General features: G+C 38.5%; 1 non-coding gene across 1 annotated transcript; it reads right to left on the bottom strand.

Annotated features, from left to right (window-relative positions):
* Positions 1-16,915: 16,915 nt before the first annotated feature.
* On the bottom strand, positions 16,916-17,101 carry LOC145982609 (U2 spliceosomal RNA). Its single transcript, XR_014441110.1, has one exon. It is a non-coding gene; the product is annotated as a U2 spliceosomal RNA (small nuclear RNA).
* Between the last annotated feature and the right edge of the window lie 3,812 nt (positions 17,102-20,913).

Raw genomic sequence — 20,913 nt, 5'->3', positions numbered from 1 at the left:
AATCACAAAGCTTGAAAACCTCAACACTGAATCTGAACTGTCTCATTTTCATCATTTGATAGATGATATCCAAACAAAACTTGAAATTTTACAACAATCTACACCCACTCAGGCAGATATAGCCCTGCTCCAAAATGCTATGCAAAATGTGGCTGATGCTTCTGAATTAAACAATGTGAAATTGGCACTTGAATTTTTGCAAAATACTGTATCAAATCTGCCTACATCACAGGAACTTAAAAATATTAAGAGAGCAGTGAATAGGATATTGAAATCAGAAGATATCAAGAATATCCAAGCAGAGATCAAACAACTCACTCAGACAGTTGCCACTCTACCAACCAATCAACATATTAATGAATTGCATGCCCTGTTTGAGGATATCAGAAGACAAGTCCATGATCTTACTGCTCAAAATTCAAAATTGGCAATTGTTGAAAATTTGCAACAAATTGTAGCTAATATCAAGCAACAGCTAGGGACCATGGAATCCAATCAAGCAAATGCTCTGTCTGTTTTTGCCACCCAGCTACAAGAAATTGTGCAACAATACAAGAAACTTGCTGTGGACATAAAAATAAAGCCAGGCCATGATGATGTTGTTAGAACCATTAATGAGCACCTTGAATCTGTAACAAGCAGATTGTTCACAGCAGAAAAAGAAATAACAGGCATAATCGAGAATCCAAAACATTCAGTAATTCTTGAATTGAACAGCATCCCCAACAAAGAATATGATTCACCATTTACACCAGGTGGCAAAATATATATGCTGTCCCCTGCACAATTTTATTACCAATTTTTTGTTGGGGGCACATTGAGACCAATCAAGATCAAATATTGGCTTCAACCACAGGCACACCACTACCCCACCTTATCAATAACAAATGCTGACAACAAACCAAAAATCACCAGTGTGGAATTGGAGGATTTTACAGATCCCGATACATTAGAAACAGCCTATACTGAAGATGATGGCACTCTGGAATTTAAAATACAAATAGGGGACAAATTATATTTAGAAAATCCTGTAGTATCAGCTGCTGAACACCCTATAATTGCAATATTCTTGTTTACATATTATGTCTAGAAAAATTATTGTTGATGAATTACACAGACAGGCCCGACATAATTTTAAGAGGCTCCCAGTAGTCACAAAGGGCATAGATGATTTATGGCAAAGCGACTTGATTGAAATGGCAAGTGGACAGTTGAAAAACTTTGACAAAATCAACAAGGGCTACAAGTATCTACTTACTGTAATAGACACATTTTCAAAATTTGCCTGGGCTGTGCCACTCAAATCCAAGACTGGAAAATGTGTTACAGAAGCCATCAGAACAATCATCAATCAGAGTGGAAGATCCCCGCGCTATTTGCAAACAGATAATGGCAAAGAATTTTATAATTCTGTGTTTCAACAATTTATTAAAAGCCAGGCAATACAACATTATTCGAGTTACAGTGATCTCAAAGCCTCAATTGTAGAGAGATTCAACAGAACCTTAAAAAATCTTATGTATAAACAATTTACCCTGCAAGGTAATTATAAATGGATTAATATTCTTCCAGAACTTCTACATAAATATAACAACTCGGTCCATTCCACAATCAACATGAAACCCTCTGAAGTAACTTCATCTGATGAGCAAAAATTGATCAGCACTGTTTATTATCCTAGATATCAGCCAACAACAAGAAAGGCCAAATACAAGATTGGTGATCAAGTAAGAATAAGCAAATATAAGCACTTATTCAAGAGAGGCTTTACAAGAAACTGGAGCACTGAATTATTTACAGTGGTTCAGGTTAAACCCGGGACCCTTAACACATATATAATAAAGGATCACCGAGGAGAAATTCTCAAAGCAGGTTCTATGAACAAGAGCTCAGCAAAACTAAACAGCCTGACACATATCTCATAGAAAAAATCATCCGCAGAAAAGGCAACAAGTTATTTGTCAAATGGCTAGGACTTCCAGAACACAGCTGGATCGATGCAAACAAAATAATAATATGAGCACCTGGGATGTTATAAAAAGGCTGCCAGAACCTGAGCAACAGAATAAGAGAAATGGCAAATTGCTGCCTGATAATATTAGGTGTCTTATTGTTGGGCCATCTGCTTGTGGTAAAACTACACTAATGGTTGATAATTTTTTATTGGCACCCAACTGGTTAGACTGGAAAAACAGGCACTTGTATATCTTCTCTAAGAGCTTGGAACAATTAAAATATCAGCAGCTGATGAAGCTATATGATGGATTGGATATAGCCACTTTTGAACCAGATGTTAAGCCACTTGATGAATGTCTCGATAATTCTGTTGTTGTGTTTGATGACATTATATTGGATAATCAAAACAAGGTTAGGAATTTCTTTACACAGGGCCGGCACAAAAACATTGATTGCTTCTACCTGGCACAGACTTTTTCAAAAATACCCAAGCAACTGATCCGTGACAACAGCAATTTTATATGTGTGTTTCATCAAGACCATACCAACCTCAAACACATACATGATGAATATGTAGGTGGGGACCTGAGCTACAATGATTTTTCTAAGTTTTGCAGCAGGTGCTGGAACCAGGACAGTTATGGGTTTGTCACAATTGATATGACAAGAACACCCAATAGTGGCAAATACAGAAATAAAATCAACAATTTTCTAGACATTGAAACATAAATAAATAACCATGAAAAGGCCAATCATTGATGATCTTAAATTAAGAGATTATCTTGTAAAAAGATTTAAGGGATGGAAATCAGAGAACCGAGGAATTTATGAAAAACACAAACAAACAGAACAGCCTGTAATTGATGCTATTAATAATTTAGGTAAGAATATCAAAACTGTTACAGAACAAAATCAAAATTTGCTCACAGAGCTTGTACCTGTAGCTGCAAGAAACATATTAGATTATTCATTCACCCCACTTTCCAGTATTCATACACCTAGTCCTATTGCTCCTAGAAGAATTGAGGCTACTCAGGATCCTATTGAATTGGGTCTTCTTGCTCAAAAATATTTAACCACACCTAAAGACAATAAAGATGAGGTGTTTGGCTTATATGCTGACACAGAGCTTGATGGGAGCATCATACATAGAATTGGCAATTTCAGAGTAACATTTATGGGGGATGATCTGATTGTTTATTCAGAATCTCGTCTCGGAGAAAAAGGTGCTTTTGTTAAGTACCCCGGCACACCTGGATTGTGGGAATTGATGACTCGGAAAAGGCCTGGCAGCTATACAGATCAAGATTATGAACATTACAAAGAAATATTAATAAAATCAGATGCTCTATACCAGAACAATGATCCCACACAAAAAAGAGTCAAGTCGAGCAGTGGGGCAAAATACAACAATTTAATCAAGCCCATATGGTCACAGATCAAGACTGGCAGTGGAATCAAACAATACAACACCCTGCCTAAAGAATTTGTCTGGGTTGATGATGTCAGGAAACTTGTAGATAGGTTGCTGGTCATAGCTGAGGAGGAAAATGCAGGGAACCACAATTTTTACAATGAAAAGGTTGGAATTATGGACATGATAAGCACAAAATTGTCTAATTTTATAGTGAATGACACTAAGGGGATTGGATATCTCATAAAAATTATTAATACTCTACCACCTAAATTTTGGAATATTTCTGAGGGTCGGGGGCTGGTTAATGACATTATAAACAAGCTGCCATTTGAACTACATATTCCAGGCTATCAGTATTGTGGTCCAGGCACAAAATTGGACCATAGATTAAACAGAGGGGATCCTGGTGTTAATCCTTTAGATGCTGCTTGTAGAGACCATGACATAGCATACAACGCACATTCTGATCTTGACAAAAGACATGTTGCAGACAAGAAATTAGAAGAGGCTGCATTTGGTAGATTTGTAAGCAAAGATGCATCTTTGAGTGAAAAAATAGCAGCATTGGGAACCACCATAGCTATGAGCACCAAACAAAAACTGGGGTGGGGGTTGTGAATATGTATATAATAAACCTACAATGAAGGCCAAGGGTGTTATGTATCAAATACCTTATGCAGGTCTCAAATCTCTTAAAACTATTGACAGTCTTTTAACCAAAAAGCAGCGCAAGAAAAAAAATTCTTGTATTGCAAAGGGCCATGGTATGAAATTATTACTTAGCACCCCCCAATTAAAAAAATTACAGCAATCAAGAAAAAAATCACATGTGGGGGGATTTATATTTACCATCCCGGCCATCTTAGCAGTTTGGGGGCTGTGGGGAGCTTGGCTGGGGGATCAGCCGCCATAGCAAAAACAGTAATAGATGCCAAGAAGAATAGGGCAGAATTAGATGAATTGAAGCGCCATAACCTGGCCATGGAGAAACAAGGCAAAGGTGTTAAGAGAGCCATGAATAAGTTTAAAAAAAAAACAAGAGCCGCTTACAAACCAAGATATTGAAGCTTTAATCAAGCCACTGGGCATCAAACATTTTAGAGGTGTGTACATGTCTGATTCTTTACCAGAACAACCACTCAACAAAGAGTGTGGCATTGTTAATTTGGATAAGTACAAAAATCAGGGCACTCACTGGATCTGTTATCTTAAATATTTAAAAGATGAGGCATTTGTGTTTGATTCATTTGGAGGTGTTCCACCTGAAAATTTAATAAAATATTTAAATTCAGCTAATCTTTATTACAATAATGCCCGTGTTCAAAACTTCAAAGATGTTAATTGCGGACATTTGTGTTTATCTGTTCTTAGATACATGTCTCAAATAAATAAACCATCAATTGAAAATTTTCAAAAAGCCTTGTGGTATCTGAAACATCATGGGGGTATTTCATCTCACCAGCCAAAATTCAATATTGAAAATCAAATTGCATGATGACATAGTGTATCCCAAAACAATAGCTCTCAGAGCATTTTATGGCATGTACCTAATCCCCAATATTACACACCACAACAACACAATTGCAGTTGGGGATGAAAAAATTGTCATCACTCCAGGGCAATATAATCTCTCCACTCTAAATGCTCAATTACCCAGAGGTGTAGTGTTAAGTCAAAATTCTGTCACTCACAGAGTAGAAATTGTATCTGCCACAGAAACAGTGGATCTGGCTACTATAGGAGAGCTGTTAGGCTTTGAGAACAACACAAAACTTGAAGCAGGCATCAAACACACTGCTATGAATATACCCAAATTCTTAGCCATAGAGACTCTGAATATTCACTGTAATGTGGCCGAGGGTATGATCACCAAATCAAATAGCATAGGCACTCACAAACAAACTGGCATCATTGCAACATTCAAACCTAATTCTGAATTCATGGAGCCAATCATCTACAATCCATCCCCAACATTATATTTTCCTGTGTGTCATAATAGAATAGATTATATTGAATTGATGGTCACTAATGAAAAAGAAGAATTAGTTGATTTTGCTGGAGCCACAACAACTGCAATCATAGAGATTAATATTTAAATAAAAATACATACAAGAAAAAAAATGGAAAATATTGAGAGTTATGAGCTACAATCATTCCCCCCAAACAGGAGGACATTTGCAAATTTAAATCAACCCAACACAGAGATTGAGGTTGATCTTGATGTAGGGGATGGCTTTATACACCCCCACAGAGCAGATCTATACATCAAATTTGATGTTGTAAAGCTCGATGGTACAGAAAATCCGGCAAATTCAAATATAAGATTGGTAGACAATTTTGTGCCACATCTATTCTCTGAAATTGAGATCAGAAAGCATGGCATTGTTATAAACAGAGTGGATTATCCCGGCATTACCTCCACAGCTTTGGCCACATTAAAATTATCCAAAACCGAGGCTTCATACTACAAAATCGGTGGATTTGAGGCTGGTGATAAGATATTATCTAAAAACCACACTGTGCTGTTCCCTATGCGCCTGTTGCCAGGATTCTTCTCGGATTTCAAAGATATTATGTGGAAGGGTGGTTTAAGAATCACATTTAGAAGAGCTGCAAATGATAACAATGCTTTGATGAGGTACAGCACAATAAACCCTACAGGGGAAGCTCTGCCTAATACCCTACCAGATGCAGGCAAATGCATTATTCAGACTATGGAGTTAAGAATCCCTGTTGTTGAATACGAAGCCAGTTATGCTCTTAAATACAAAGCAGATATAATAAAAAATCCACAGATTCCTCTGCAATTTTATACATATCAATGCGTACAGAAGCCCGCAACTGGTTCTTATTATGAATTTGATGCCACAAATTCATTCTCCAGCATTCAATATGACATGCCTGATTTTGTAGTGGTATTGTTTCAGACTGGGAGACACAACAATCAGGAAAAAAATTCAAGTAAATTTGATAACTGCAACATCAAGAACATATATCTTAAAAATGGCAGAAATGAGGTCTTTCCTAGAGAAAATTACAATTTAGACATGTCCAAGGATGATTTCCTCAAATTATATGAGGCATTTTCGGCATTCAAAAGGGTCACTACTGGCAATACTGACATGTATTACACACCAGATGAATTCAAGGCACAGAGACCCATGTTTGTAATCAACACTTCAAAAAGGAAACAAGTTGTGGTGAATGACAGGACAAACATTAAAATTATCTGTGAATTCCATGAGGCATTACCTGATGACACCATATGTAGTGTTATTCTCATAGGAGAAAAATCATATGTTTATGATGTAAGAAATGAGAGAGTCACGGAGCAATTCTAGAAGATATTATGCTGTTGCACAACACACTTTGCTGTCAGGGAGGCCTATGCACTCTGCCAGGTTTGAAATCTTGATTATAGGCCATAAAATTATGTCTACAACACTTCTGCTTGCAGCAGGAAAGCTTTATTACTTACCTAAATTTTATACCACATCTGCCTGTGGCAGGAAAACTGAAATACAGAAATATATTCTGTAAGTTACAGACTCGGGGTTATGACTATATCCAAGAAGTCAATATAATTATTACTAGGAATTTCCTCAATATGATGGATAGCAAGTAATTTTCTCTGAAGAGGTGCACAGTGTAGATAAGAATTTTCTCTTTGAGTCCCATGATAAATGACATGTAATTTCCCTCTGAAAAAAAACATATTACAGGTTATGCCAGCAGATAAAATCTCCCAGGTATACAGAAAGAAGGCAATTACTCTTTGATGATGAATAATATGTTATTTCTCTCTGAAAAGACGCATTGTTATAGATTATATCTGCTGGCATACAAGAAATATAATCTCCCGGACTGATCAAAAGATTGGAAAGAACATGGAAGCAATTAATTATGTTTGTTTGCCCCCCCCCCTTCCATTGTATTGATCAGGCAATTTTGCCTGCATAGTTGAGCTGATATTTTACCCAGACAACAGCAATAATAAAATTCTGGTGATTCCCAATAGAGAATAATTTTGCTTTGTTGTACAACATTTTTTACCAGGTTTTCAGATCTGGGAGTTGTATATCAACTAGCAATAATTATTCTCAAAATCTCACGTATGGAAATATTATTTTGCCACACATATTTCAATCTATCAGGACTCGAACCCAGAACCCCTTATTTACAAGACAACACATTTTGCCATCAGGGGAGGCTTCACATTTTACCAGGATTCAAACCCGAGCCTTTTGATTACAAGGCAATAAAAACCATGCACCACACTCTACTGGCTCTCAGAACCCAATAAATATCAATTCAAGATTCCTGGGATTTTGACACACTATAAGCAATAAGATGATAAGAGAACTTAGCATAGTTTTAAGTATAGGCAAATCAATCTGAGGAGGCTCTTCCTTTCACAAAAAAATCCCGAGGGAATTTTTACAAAAATCTTGGATTAGGCAGGGTTCCACACTAGAGCAAAAAGCTCATATGCTCATGTTGAGCTTGTTTTAAGTATAGCCAAACCTGCTTGAGGGGGGCTCTTCCTTTCGTGGGTTTATCCTATATACTTTATTACTACTGGGGTACCATATATTATAAGTCAATCCAGATAGTAGCATATGCGGATGATGTGACCATAATAGGGAAATCTCTACATGCAGTAGAAGAAGCATTTCTAGCCATAGAAATGGAAGGAAAGAAGATGAATTGGTGGTGAATGAAGGGAAGACTAAGTGCATGGCAGCAGGTAAAGCACACGGATACAATCCATCACCGGCCATAACAATGGCTGATTATATCTTTGATAGAGTGGATTCCTTTATCTACCTGGGTTCCGTTGTGACATATGAGAATGATTAACAGGAGGAAGTAAAGCCACGACTTATAGCAGCGAATAGGGCCTATTATGGACTACAGAGATATTTTAAGAGTACAATATTGTCCAGAACAACTAAGTTGACACGTTACAAGACACTGATAAGACCTGTATTGACCTATGCTGCGGAAACTTGGACCAGTTCAAGGAAAGATGAACAGCTGGTAGCGACCTTTGAAAGAAAGATATTGCGAAGAATATTGGGACCAGTATGTGAGAATGGAAAATGTAGAAAGCGATTTAATAAGGAGCTCTAGGACTTATATCAAGAACCAACAGTTATTGGTGTAATAAAGGCGGCAAGATTAAGATGGGCAGATCATGTGATTTGCATGAGTGATAGTGACCCTGCAAAGAGAGTGATGTTGGATAGCCCAGGTGGACAGAGGAAGCGAGGAAGGCCTAAATTAAGATGGGTGGATGGAGTGGATGAGGATGTTCGGAAGCTCCAGTATAGAAATTGTTAAGTTGTTGCAAAAAATAGAGATAGATGGAGACCAATCACAGGAGGAGGCCATAAGAAGCGCCATAAGAAGCGCCATAAGAAGAAGAATCCATGTTGGGCCGGCATACGTTATAATTGGGCGGGACTGAAGTAGATTTCAATTGCTTTATAATTCCCCCTATTTCTCTGGGAGAGATATGTGGAGCATCTAATGTTGGTTGCAGTTGTTGTGGTTGATGATAATGTAATGACACTGTCTGTTCTGTTTCCAAGTCATTCAGTCCATCATTCAGTTGAAAGTGACTATGAAATTGTCTTGCAAGAAGATCTGTATGAAGCGACATAGTAGTACTTTGGTCGCGGGCTTTGAGTGTTCTAGCCAATTTCCAAAACGACGAGTCTTGAATGGTAAGGGCTTGGAGTTTTTCGTCCCATTTTGCGATTTTGTCTCCCAATAAATATTGATGCAGCTGTTTGGCAATGTATTTCCATTCATAAAGGTGTTGAGGATCTCTGATACGTTGCCACCTTCTCCTTTGCCCATCTAGTGAGTTGAAGTAAGATGAAAAGTACTGGTGATGAATTTTGCAATTCCGGCATTGTATTGATCGTGGTTGCACGACGATATACTGCTGCTATCGCCACCGTGAAATGCTGCACCGCTGTGTCAATATCTTCAGAAGTTTCCAGAGTTTGGTGGAGATTCAACTTATGATGTGTTTCTCGTCGAAATTGGTCCCAATCAGTTGTAGTGGTCTGAAGTGAATAAAATCTATGACAATAGGCACCTTGGGCCAGTGCATCAAAGACTGGTAAATTATCAGATGATAGGGAGTCTTCCACATACGGATCAGTATTTGTCCCCACTCCTTTACACAGCAGTACATCCAATACATCCGGAAGTCCTCGTCCACGGGGATAGAATGTTGTATCCTTGGGTGCAGAAATAGAAAAAATTGTTTCCGGTAAGATCCGAAGATGGACGTTTCCGAAAGGATTAGATATTCGGGAATTCCAGGCCGGATGTTTGGCATTTAAATCGCCTCCAACAATGATATGTGGGCCTAATGCATTTAATGTAGTGATATCTTGTTCATTTAAAGTGGATCCTGGAGAGTGATAAACAGCGATCACTAACAGTTCTTCTGTGGCAGTATGAAGGCGGATTCCCAGCGCTTCGATGGAGTGGAATGCAGGAAAAGCCATTTGGGACACATTTATTCCCTTTCTGGATAATATGATCAGATGAGATACTGATGATATTGTAGGCTGAGCCACTACGGAAGGACGGGGTGGTGCTGTCACAGGTGTTGATGCTCTTGGAATTGTCGTCACTATTGGTCTAGTTGACTGATTGACTATTCGGCCAGAAACTGGTTGACTTTGCAGAATATCGGTAAACATCCGACATCCACGGTAAATTGCCGGATGTTGTTCTCCGCAGTTGATACATCTTGGGGGTTGACCATCTTTTAAGACACACGTTTTGGCTTCATGACTTTTTCCACATTTGACACATCTTGGAGTTGTGTGACATAGGTTCTGGGTGTGCCCTAGCCGTTGACAGCGAAAAACATTGTAGAACCAAAGGCGGACGATAAGGTACTACTTGCACGCTATACCGACCTAAAACAATCCATTTGATAAATGTTGGTAACCTCTGAGGATTTTAAGAGAGTGACCAAAAATAATGGTACCTTCTTACTCCGAGAACTTGCTAAATCTCGTTGGGTCATCTGTTGGACTCCGATGACTTCTTATCCTTCCTTTTGGAGCATATCTATAATTTCTTTAATATCAAGGTCAATTGGCAGAAGTCGGAGAACTACCTTTAGAGTACGGTTATACCGATCAGGAGCAATTGCATATTCCAGATGAGCTCGGAAACGCTTCAATTCCATTTCGGATGCCAATTGGAATCGAATACTATCCCTTGTAATTCGAATTCGAGGTTCTATTTTTAATTCCTGAGCTATTGTACTAACAAAGTTATGAGATGAGAAGCTACTTGCTCATAGACATATACCAGTGGAGGACGTTGTGTAGTTGGAATCTCCTTTGTGGACAAGTTCTGTGGTTGCGCCGGTAAACCGTCAGCGCCAACAATCTGAATCGCAGTATTGCCTGTACCTTCATTCTGCTCTATTTGGTTGCAAACCTCAAAGGTGTTGGAGACCTCTATCGTTTGGCGCGAGACATCTTCCTTAGAAGACAAAGAACTTGTTTTCCGCAATGGAACCTGCTGGAATCCGTCGCCATCTATGATGGATAATTGTCGGGATGGAAATAGATTTCCTAAGATCTTTGCAACTGAAATATTAGATAGATCCGTTTTCGACATCGTTCCCTGTCGTAATCGTCTTCTTTTTGGGGACGAGACTTTTTTGATGGCCTCAGTAGAACTCGATGTCTTTCCCACTCGTGACAGCGCTGAATCGGATACATATTCTGGGTTTTACGTATTACTACGGACATCAGTCTCAAGTTTCGACGAATCACCGAGGCGAAAAGCTTCTGGACATTCAATTTGCAAGCTCCAATCAGGAGTTCGCTTGGCAGATATGATAGGAGTCTTCTGATTGGTTGTGGATATCGACCTATCAGAATGATGTGTCACTGGTATTCTTCCATTATTCCCATCAGAGTCACGGGAGTAGCTACGTGGATCTGACTTCTCAGACATCGCGCAGGGGCAGCCAGCGGCGACGCGCGATGTTCTTCTGTCACCTCTTGAGCTCAACTCCATGTCCCTTCGGACAGAGGTTCACCACCATTTTTTATGACCACAACGGTCAGTCATCGGGATTTATTGTGCCTGGATCCTATTTTATTTCAACATCAACAGGTGTCATAAACTACAATTTTCAATTACAACAATTAATTTCTTTACATCGAATTTTTACAATGCTCTTCTGCAACTGGCGCAAGAAGATAAATTTTACAATGTTCCCTATAAGATTCCCCTCCAAAAAAGCAATACAAACATACAATAAATACGATAAGAAAACAAACATACAAGGTGGTTCATAACCACTGGTTCTGAGAAGACAGATGTGTTAGGTGGGACGCGGAATAACTATCCTGCTGACTTTGTTGGGTATACTTCCTATCTGTTTAATTAGAGTATTCTGGTGCAAACCCAATTTGGTCCAGAGTTTGTTTCTATCTTGACGGAGAACATCAGTCAAATATTGTAGTTCCAAATCTTCATGCACTTGTATAATGCGTGTAGCTCGGGGATAATTTCCAATGAGTCGAAGTACTTGATTTTGTATTCTTTGCAATTTTAGCAAATGTGTCTTGGCGGCTTGCATCCAGGTGGGCCCAGCATAAGTTATGATGGGACGAACCATCATTTTATAAAGATGGATTCTAGTCATGAATGCCAATGTTGTAGAACGGCATAAAGGTGTCATGTATCCAGTTCATTGTCGAGCTCTTGAACAAATATGGTCGATGTGAGGCCCAAAAATTAAATGTGCATCGATTATGACACCGAGATATCTCATTATTATTATTTATTATTCTTAGAAAATAAGTCTTCTTGGCATTATGTTTTAAACGTTTTATTTGTTTTAAACAATTTTTTCGGTTCATGTTTAAAATCCTGTATAAAACAAGATATCTGTCTATTTTGTTTCTTAAACAAAAAATTCCCAACCCATCATGACACGGTGCTATATGACCTACACTGGGAACTTTAACTTCACCTGTACCACTGAGTAACTACGTTTATTTTTTACATACACATCAGGCACGTATTTAGAAATTTATTTCGGGAGGGGGGTCCGAACAAAGTGTCTCAGATATAATGATGATGATAATAATAATAATAATAACAACAACATTGCAATTAAAATAATTATAATTACATTAAATTAAAATAATATTAATTAATAAATATTAAATTAATATATCATCACATTAATAGGTAAATATGGTATAAGAATAGAGATATAAAAGCATGTATTTATTATCTAGCATATGTGTAGTTAACATCGCTAAAATTTGGATGAAAGCAACTGCCCTGGCAAGGAAATCAGTGCCAAATGGATAAATAATTGAATATTTATTAAATAACAAGAAATAATGTTAGATCCATTTGACGAAAATTAGTTTCACATTCATATCTTTGGTACTGCCATTCAAAGTTCGGCAGAAATAAATAACCCTCGATTATACAGCAAATTCTAAACACGTATATTTTTCATTGTTTAGCTAATGTTAGTATTTGGCAAGTCTTTCAGAGGAAAGGGGGGGGGATCGGGACTCTTGGGCCTCGCCCCTAAATACGTCCCTGATAGTACGGTAGGATAGTTTAGTGTCAAGCATCCCCCAAGAAAATAATTATGTTGTTGTTATGCACCAAAGGAGTGATTGTACTACGTTAGCTTTTGTTTAGACACACATATACATCAAATTAATGTTAAATATAGCAATTATAAACCTAAATACTTACTGCCTTGAAATAAGTTGATATAAAAAAATCTCGATTATACAACAAATGTAAACAAAGCATATTTTCATTAATTAATGTTGGGGGGAGGTCCGGACCTCCTGGACCCCCACCCCCTATATACATCCTTGATACGCATATAGGAACTCTATACTATGCAAATGGCTGAGGGAACCCTAAAGGCTTACTTGTCACTGCACTGCGGGGTTTTGCGGCTTGTAGAACCGGCAGTGCATCGACTATTTGAGAGTTTGGGATATTCACTTTCTCATTGCTGTATGTTTCAAAATAGACTAACCCCTTCCTTCTGAAGCTAGTTGAGGAGCCGTCGTGAGCGTCTCCAGCCGAGAGGTTAATTTTATCGTTCTCATATTTTGAAAAATAATTTGCACAGTTGGAATGAAATGCCAACTTCCCGAAGCCGCGGTGGTCTAGTCTGACTGTCACGCAGGAGACCCGAGTTCGTTTCCTAGGGTGGGAATTTTCCCGGCCTTGTTTCCGCATAAAGCGGCTACGGGGCTCGCCGAACCTCAAATCAATGGGTAACTAGGGACAACCCTGCGGGGGGGGAGGGGGGGGTAGAGCCGACCGGAACGTGGTGCTGATTACAGCAGTGACGTAGCGTTGTAGTACTGTCATACGCCCGGCGTTCGTTGATTTAAAATTTCAAAAATGTGTAAATGCTGTAAATATATTAAGTAAAACTTGACAAATTTCATATATGTTTGACCTTCATGACATTATAATAGCTATTTTTCGCGATCCGCTTGCAACGCTCCACTAACAACATGCCGGATCTGTGCAGCACGCGCGCAATGCTCCCTTGGACGCTGGCGTACGGAGCAGAGGGCCACGTGATTGGTTCTAGGGCTCATGTGACCCTTCCTACCTTCCGTCGCAGACGACAGAAGGAGAATTCCTACTCGTTTCTTCGCGCTCGGGCTGTGTGATGATACAATACGCAATATTGACTGACGTAACTTTACCAAACTCAAATATACCATTTCTTAATGGCCACTGCATTGTATAATTTATCGCACGAACAGCGACGTGCATTTAAAACTAAAAGAGCAACACAGTTTTTGTCAAATAAGTTGGTGAAGTCCTCGTGGTATAAGTTCAGCCTGTGGCTCCTCTACCACTAACCCGCAAAACTATTATTTTATTATTATTATTATCGTTAGTATCTAACTGCTTAATAGTGTGTCAATCGAAATGTTTAGCATTCATTTGAAAACTCTTAACATCGAATGGTCTCTGGTCAAATGTATTTTAAACTGTTTTTCAGCATTCTCAAGATGCAATAAACAGTGGTCTGAATTACTAATCGGCACTGTTACGTCAGTAGAGTGTATGATAGTTGGATCATCCACACACCTCCGTGTCACCACGGATGTTCTTTGTGAGTGTCCCTTCATCAATATCATCACTCATATTTGCGATTAACCAAAGTGATAGAAAAGCGAAGTAAAATAAACCAAATCAATCAGTAGTTGGATCATCCACAACAATGATGTATACTGTTGTTCAGAGTAGGGATGGCCAAACGGATCCGGATTCGAAAGTTCTGGATCCGAAAATCCGGATCCAAGTGTTTCGTATCTCAATCCCATTATAATATTACCACACCTTAATAGGTATTATGATCTTCGATTACAAAGAAATTTTTCATTTGTTAGTCCTTCAAGATTTTCTTTCAAGTGTTGTTCCTAAAATACTTTGCTACGCATCGGCTAGTTCAGAGGCGCTTGTGATTCAGGTAGGTTTTTTAATGACTTGCGTCATGCCGAAAGGCATAAAACACCAGGGTTCAAAAATTTGTTGCATAGTAAGGCATCTAATTTTCTAGCTAAAACATGCATGGATGATGTTTTATTGAAAACAGCCGACTTCAGGCAAATAAAATACTAATTCCATAAGTAAATAATTAAGCAAAAAAGGGGCGACCCTTCCTTCGGACTTGGCGTTCCCACCCGAAATGCACATGCTACGCCACTGGATTACAGCAACTCCAAAATGGCAGAGATCACCTAAATGTGCTTACATGACACGTGCCATACGCACGGGGAATGAAATGCAACGTTATAACCTTTTAAGACACATACAAGGATGCATTAAAAATATCCTCAAATCATCGATCACAATTTCTAGATTACTTTCAAAATTTTGGGAAAAGCGCTGTTCCAGGGAGCCCTGGCTTGACTACGACTGTAGCCCCGGGCGCTGAAAGATAAGAAATTTTGAGAGATGTTATTGGCAAAATTGCTGCAAGAGCGCAGATTGGGGCAGGCTGTGGGGTGTCAACTTTTATCTGAGGCTCTTGTGTATGTGTGTTATTGCGTGGATCTCATTCACAGGGGGTGGCTAATTCAAATTTCTCTGATATTGATAAATAGTTTTCACAGCTAGATTGAATAATAGAAAATACTGTGACATTTTACGACACGCATGGTAGGTCTGTAGCTAAGGAGCACAGGTGGTGAATTTTGAGGAGCGGTTGGGGGCCGAAAGATCGAAACACTGGAAAGAACTTTGGCAAATGGTAGAGATGATTGAGGAAAGGAGAAATATGTTATGTTGTGAAGGGGGCGCCGTAAAGTAGTTATTCCGCCACTGAGGGAAGAGCGCCGATATGATCGAGACGGTACTTGTCAGTCTCTCGTCTTGTCTGGAAGGAGAGGTTTACGTTCTCGGTCTTGTGTCCACTTGTAATTAAATTAAATTAAAACTGCAGATTTATCACAAGATTTGTGATCACAAGTGAAGATGTATTTAAACGCAGCAGAGGAGGACACATTTAATTGATGTCTGAGATTTGCCGATATGCACCACAATTTGTCAGGGTGAGGAACGGAAGTGATCTGGAGTGACACATTTTGAGGGCCAGGTACTTATACCAATGGCTAGAAAACAGCTGCCGTTTCCGGTGCTCTGAGAAATTCCCTCGCGCAGCGTGGATTTTCTCTCACTGGCGCACGATCGTAGAGTCGTCACTGGTTTCCCGCCATTGGACGCCCAAGCTGCTAATATTTCTGGATTGCAGTAAATAGAATGAAATGCACCCATCGGGGAATGTAGGTAGCATTGGCCCAACTTGACTCTCGTTTCGCAGTGTACAACGTTTCCACTAAAAAGCAACGCATGTGGGTTTACAGAATACCTTTTCATATAAGTGTGTATTGCAGAAATAGAAAAGAGGCCACATGAGGAGGAAAAAGTGTAAAATTGCCGACGTGGATACATTTCGCGAAACGAAATTGTTCCCATTTGACACCGAAAAGGTGCCCGTTGCACACACCGCGAATGCCTCGGTACGGGTTTAAACGAACGGGAGACAAGCTGTGACGCTGTATTGAGCCTTGCGAAAGGTTGTGATATGAAAGAAAGATAGGCACACAGAGGGCAATTTGAGTGGTGTGCATGTGTGAATCGCCTTACCTAAAGTGACAAATGAACATTGCAAATTACCTAGAGAAATCGAGGACATGGTTCATGTGTGGGCGAGCCTCTGTGCTGGAGTGGTCAGTGTTAAGCGTTACGAAGAGAGGGAAGTTGGAAATAGAGAAAATGTTCCATCCTGCCATCCATCGTCGCGATTATCCGAAATAATAGAAACGCGACGTAAAGGGAAGTGAAAGAAGTAGAGTAAGCTTTTCAATGGAAATGTCGCATGTTCTGTAGTCAACTAAATATCCGATCAATTGACATTGCAGAAATCCATAATATTAAACACATTTTTGGGTTAATCGTTTTTTTTTGCATTCGATAAGGTCTGCCGTTCCCGACTGTACTGCAATGCCGGGCCGACAGGTGGTGAGGGTGTGGCAAGCCACGACCGCCTCACCTGTTTCCAAAAATCAGTTTAATATACTGGACCTGCAATGCAGGTCGTATCAGATATTAAGCTGATAAGAACAGATTTAAAACGTTTATTTAAGACAAATAACATATTACATGTAGCGACACATACTCGCATAATAATAAAGGGCTACAATGGCCCTTTGTACAGGGGGTCAGTGGTGGTGGTACATTTCACAAATTATAGTCTAAGGGCTTTTATAATGCCCTGTACATTTACCATAATGGCAGTTGGATGGATCGGATGTCCCGTAGGCTATAATTCATGATTTGACACCTCTATTGCAAACTCACTCTACTTTTTCCTTAAGTCGCGTCATTACTTTGAAAGTCCCCTGATTTGAAGGGGGGGGGGGGATTTTTCTATATATTGACTTCTTTATCGATTTGTTTTCTTACTTGTTCTTGCCTTTTGCTTTGGCTGACGTTGTGAGTTCAGTACACAAATATAGGTGATAGGCATATAACAGATAAAAAAATAAAGAAATAAATGACATAATATAACAAAAGCTAAGCAACACAAGGACAACGTTTGGGTACAAGAAGTTATTACTTTTGAAGGTCCCCTGGGGGGGGGGGGGAATTCATATTTGTTAGTTTGGATTTCTCTTCTATATATTGATTTCTTTGTCGACTTGTTTTGTTAATTGTTCTTACCTTTGTTTTGGCGCACGTTGTGAATACAGTACACAAATATAGACGATAAACACATAACAGATAAAAAATAAGAAGTAAATAAATGAAATAATATAAACCAAAGTGAAGCAACACAAAGACGACGTTTGAGCACAAAAAGCAATCACTTTATCGTTCATGAAATAGTGTTTTGTTTTTTTTGTTTTTCAGTTGATATGTTCGAAAGTCACACTTGACACAGAGTTACAAACACATGGCCGTATAGACAACAGGGGAATAATGCACTGCACAACTCATCATGGATAAACAAAAACAAGCGCAACACAGGGACGGTTCACATAATTTTGAGTAGACATTACACGAAGCACACAAACAATAATAAAAATATAATAATAATAATGATAATAATAAAAGAAAAGTATAGGATACCATAAACCGAGAAAAAGTAAGCCATGGTTTGGTTTGATAATGAATGTCATAATCTAATAGAAATAAGAAATCAGGCTAGACTTAGGTGGTTAAATAACTCTGATGATACAAATCTAAAGAATTATAATAGAATAAAGCGAGAAGTTAACAGAACGTTTAGAAGTAAAAAAAGAGATTACTTGAAAAGCAAAATTAACGAAATTGAAACAAACAGCAAAAATAAAAATATCAGAGATTTATATAAAGGTGTAAATGAGTTTAGAAAGTGGTGGCAACCTAAAGTAAACTTCATAAAAGATAAAGACGGTGATTTTCTATCTGACCCAAGCGATATTCTAAATAGATGGAAGAACTACTTTAATGACCTCTTAAATGTTCATGTAGGAGATAAATCAGAAGTAAATGAAGTCTACACAGCAGAACCTTTAGTTCCAGAACCTAACTTGACTGAAGTTAAAGATGCTATTAAAAGGCTAAAGAATAACAAAGCACCTGGCATTGATTTAATACCAGCTGAGTTAATTAAATATGGTGGAAATTCATTAATATGTCAAATTCATAAATTAATTTGTTTAATATGGAATAAAGAAGAAATCCCTCAACAGTGGAAAGAATCCATAATTGTTCCTGTGTTTAAAAAAGGTGATAAAATGAACTGCAATAATTACCGTGGAATTTCTCTACTCTCAACAACATATAAAATATTATCTAACATTCTTTTAACAAGACTAACCCCATATGCTAATGAAATTATAGGTGATTATCAATGTGGATTTAAACGTAACAGATCAACTACAGATCAAATTTTTCACATCAGACAGACACTTGAAAAAAGTGGGAATATAATCAAAATGTCCATCAGCTATTCATTGATTTCAAAAAAGCATATGATTCGGTAAAAAGAGATAAATTATATAATATATTAGTAGAGTTTGGAATACCTAAGAAGCTTGTTAGTATGATAAAAATATGCACCAATGAAACAGAAAGTAAAATTCGTGTGGGTATTAAAATGTCTGACAAATTTACAATTCATGATGGGTTAAAACAAGGAGATGCATTATCTCCATTGCTCTTTAATTTTGCCTTAGAATATGCTGTTAGGAAGGTAAAAGAAACTAAAGAAGGACTAAAATTAAATGGTGTGACTCAGTTGTTAGCATATGCAGATGATGTAGACTTACTGGGGGATGATGTGAATACAATTAAGAATAATGCTAAAATAATTTTCAAAACTGCTAAAGAGATAGGTTTGGAAGTTAACAAAGAGAAAACTAAATATATGCTTACAGGCCGAAACCAAGTGTTAGGTAATAATCAAAATCTAATTATTGATAACAACTCGTTTGAACCAGTTTCCAAATTCAAATACTTAGGAGTAATATTAACAAATGAAAATTATATTAAAGAGGAAATAAAAAGTAGGCTTAATTCAGGAAATGCATGTTACTTCTCTCTTCATAAACTTTTGTCTTCTCGTTTAATATCTAAGAAACTAAAAGTTAAAATATACAAAACAGTAATTTTGCCTGTAGTATTATATGGATGTGAAACTTGGTCCCTTACATTGAAAGAGGAACATAAATTGAGAGTATTTGAAAATAAGATCCTTAGGAAAATCTTTGGACCTAAAAGGGATGAGGAGACAGGTGAGTGGAGAAGGTTACATAATTTAGAACTACATAATTTGTATTCATGTCCAGATATTATTAGAATAATTAAATCAAGAAGACTTAGGTGGGCAGGCCATGTGGCACGAATGGGAGAGGAAAGAGGAGTTTACAGGATTCTTGTTGGGAAACCTGATGGTAAGAGACCTGTAGGAAGGCCAAGACGAAGATGGAGGGACAACGTTGAGATGGACCTAAGGGAAATCGGTAGGGATGGAAAAGAGTATATAGAACTTGCTCAAGATAGGGAAAGATGGAAGGCCTGTGTTGCTGCAGCCATGAACCTTCGGGTTTAAGAAGGCTAGGGAGTTAGTTAGTTAGTTAGATAATAATAAAAGAAAATTATTGAAGACATCAACCGCAAAAAGCAACACAAGAACACTGAAATAGCATAGGCAGGTCAATAAATAAATAACAATAAAAAGCAGGGTATGAGTTTCCCGTGACCGGGGTAGGCAAGTGAAATCAATACAAGTACAGGTAAGCAAATACTGATACAGGAAGAGTTACGTAGTACAATAGCAAAATTGACATGTTTGCCTATTACAATTTTGTTCGAGGGATGAGTATTTGGAATTAATTTATTTATTACTGTTTGTACATAGTTGGCGTTTTGGGTTAATACAAGACATTCGGTAATATTAGAGTGTTCTTTTGAATGTTTACTCATACTGTCGCACTCCCGTTAGATGTTCAATGTAGATGTCCCGGCTCCATCTGATGACGTCGCTGACAATGCGTCTCTTCATTGTTGCAGCGTACCTTCGGCTGATGCCCAGGGAGGCGATGACCTTGTCGTTGTACGGGTCCCACGATCCCAGTGATCCCACGACGATGGCGTCTAAGGTTACCTCGCAGCCGCGGGATGCTAGGTTGTTGGTGAGCTCTTCGTACTTGAGAATCTTCACCATGCTGGCGACTTCGAAGGCCTCCTTCCTGTTCTCAAAGGGCACCACCACGTCAACGATGTTGTATTTCCTTCCGTTTTGGGAGACGACGACTATGTCCGGCCGAAGTTGCTGCCCGTTCCTTCCACTGTCTGGTTTACAAGTACGGTGTTCCGGGGCGTAGATATGGCCTTCACCAGGCGGGCTTGGATGCCATTGAGGCGTCTCTGCCATGCCGCCGAGTGCATCCCATGCCGCCGAGTGATTGAGGACGTGCGGCAGG

This window comes from Lepisma saccharinum, unplaced genomic scaffold (genome assembly GCF_977018435.1).
Source record: "Lepisma saccharinum unplaced genomic scaffold, izLepSacc3.1 HAP1_SCAFFOLD_250, whole genome shotgun sequence".
NCBI classification, from domain to species: Eukaryota; Metazoa; Arthropoda; class Insecta; order Zygentoma; family Lepismatidae; genus Lepisma; species Lepisma saccharinum.
The sequence above is the reverse complement of the archived record's forward strand: the minus strand, read 5'-3'. Positions and strand labels throughout refer to the sequence as shown.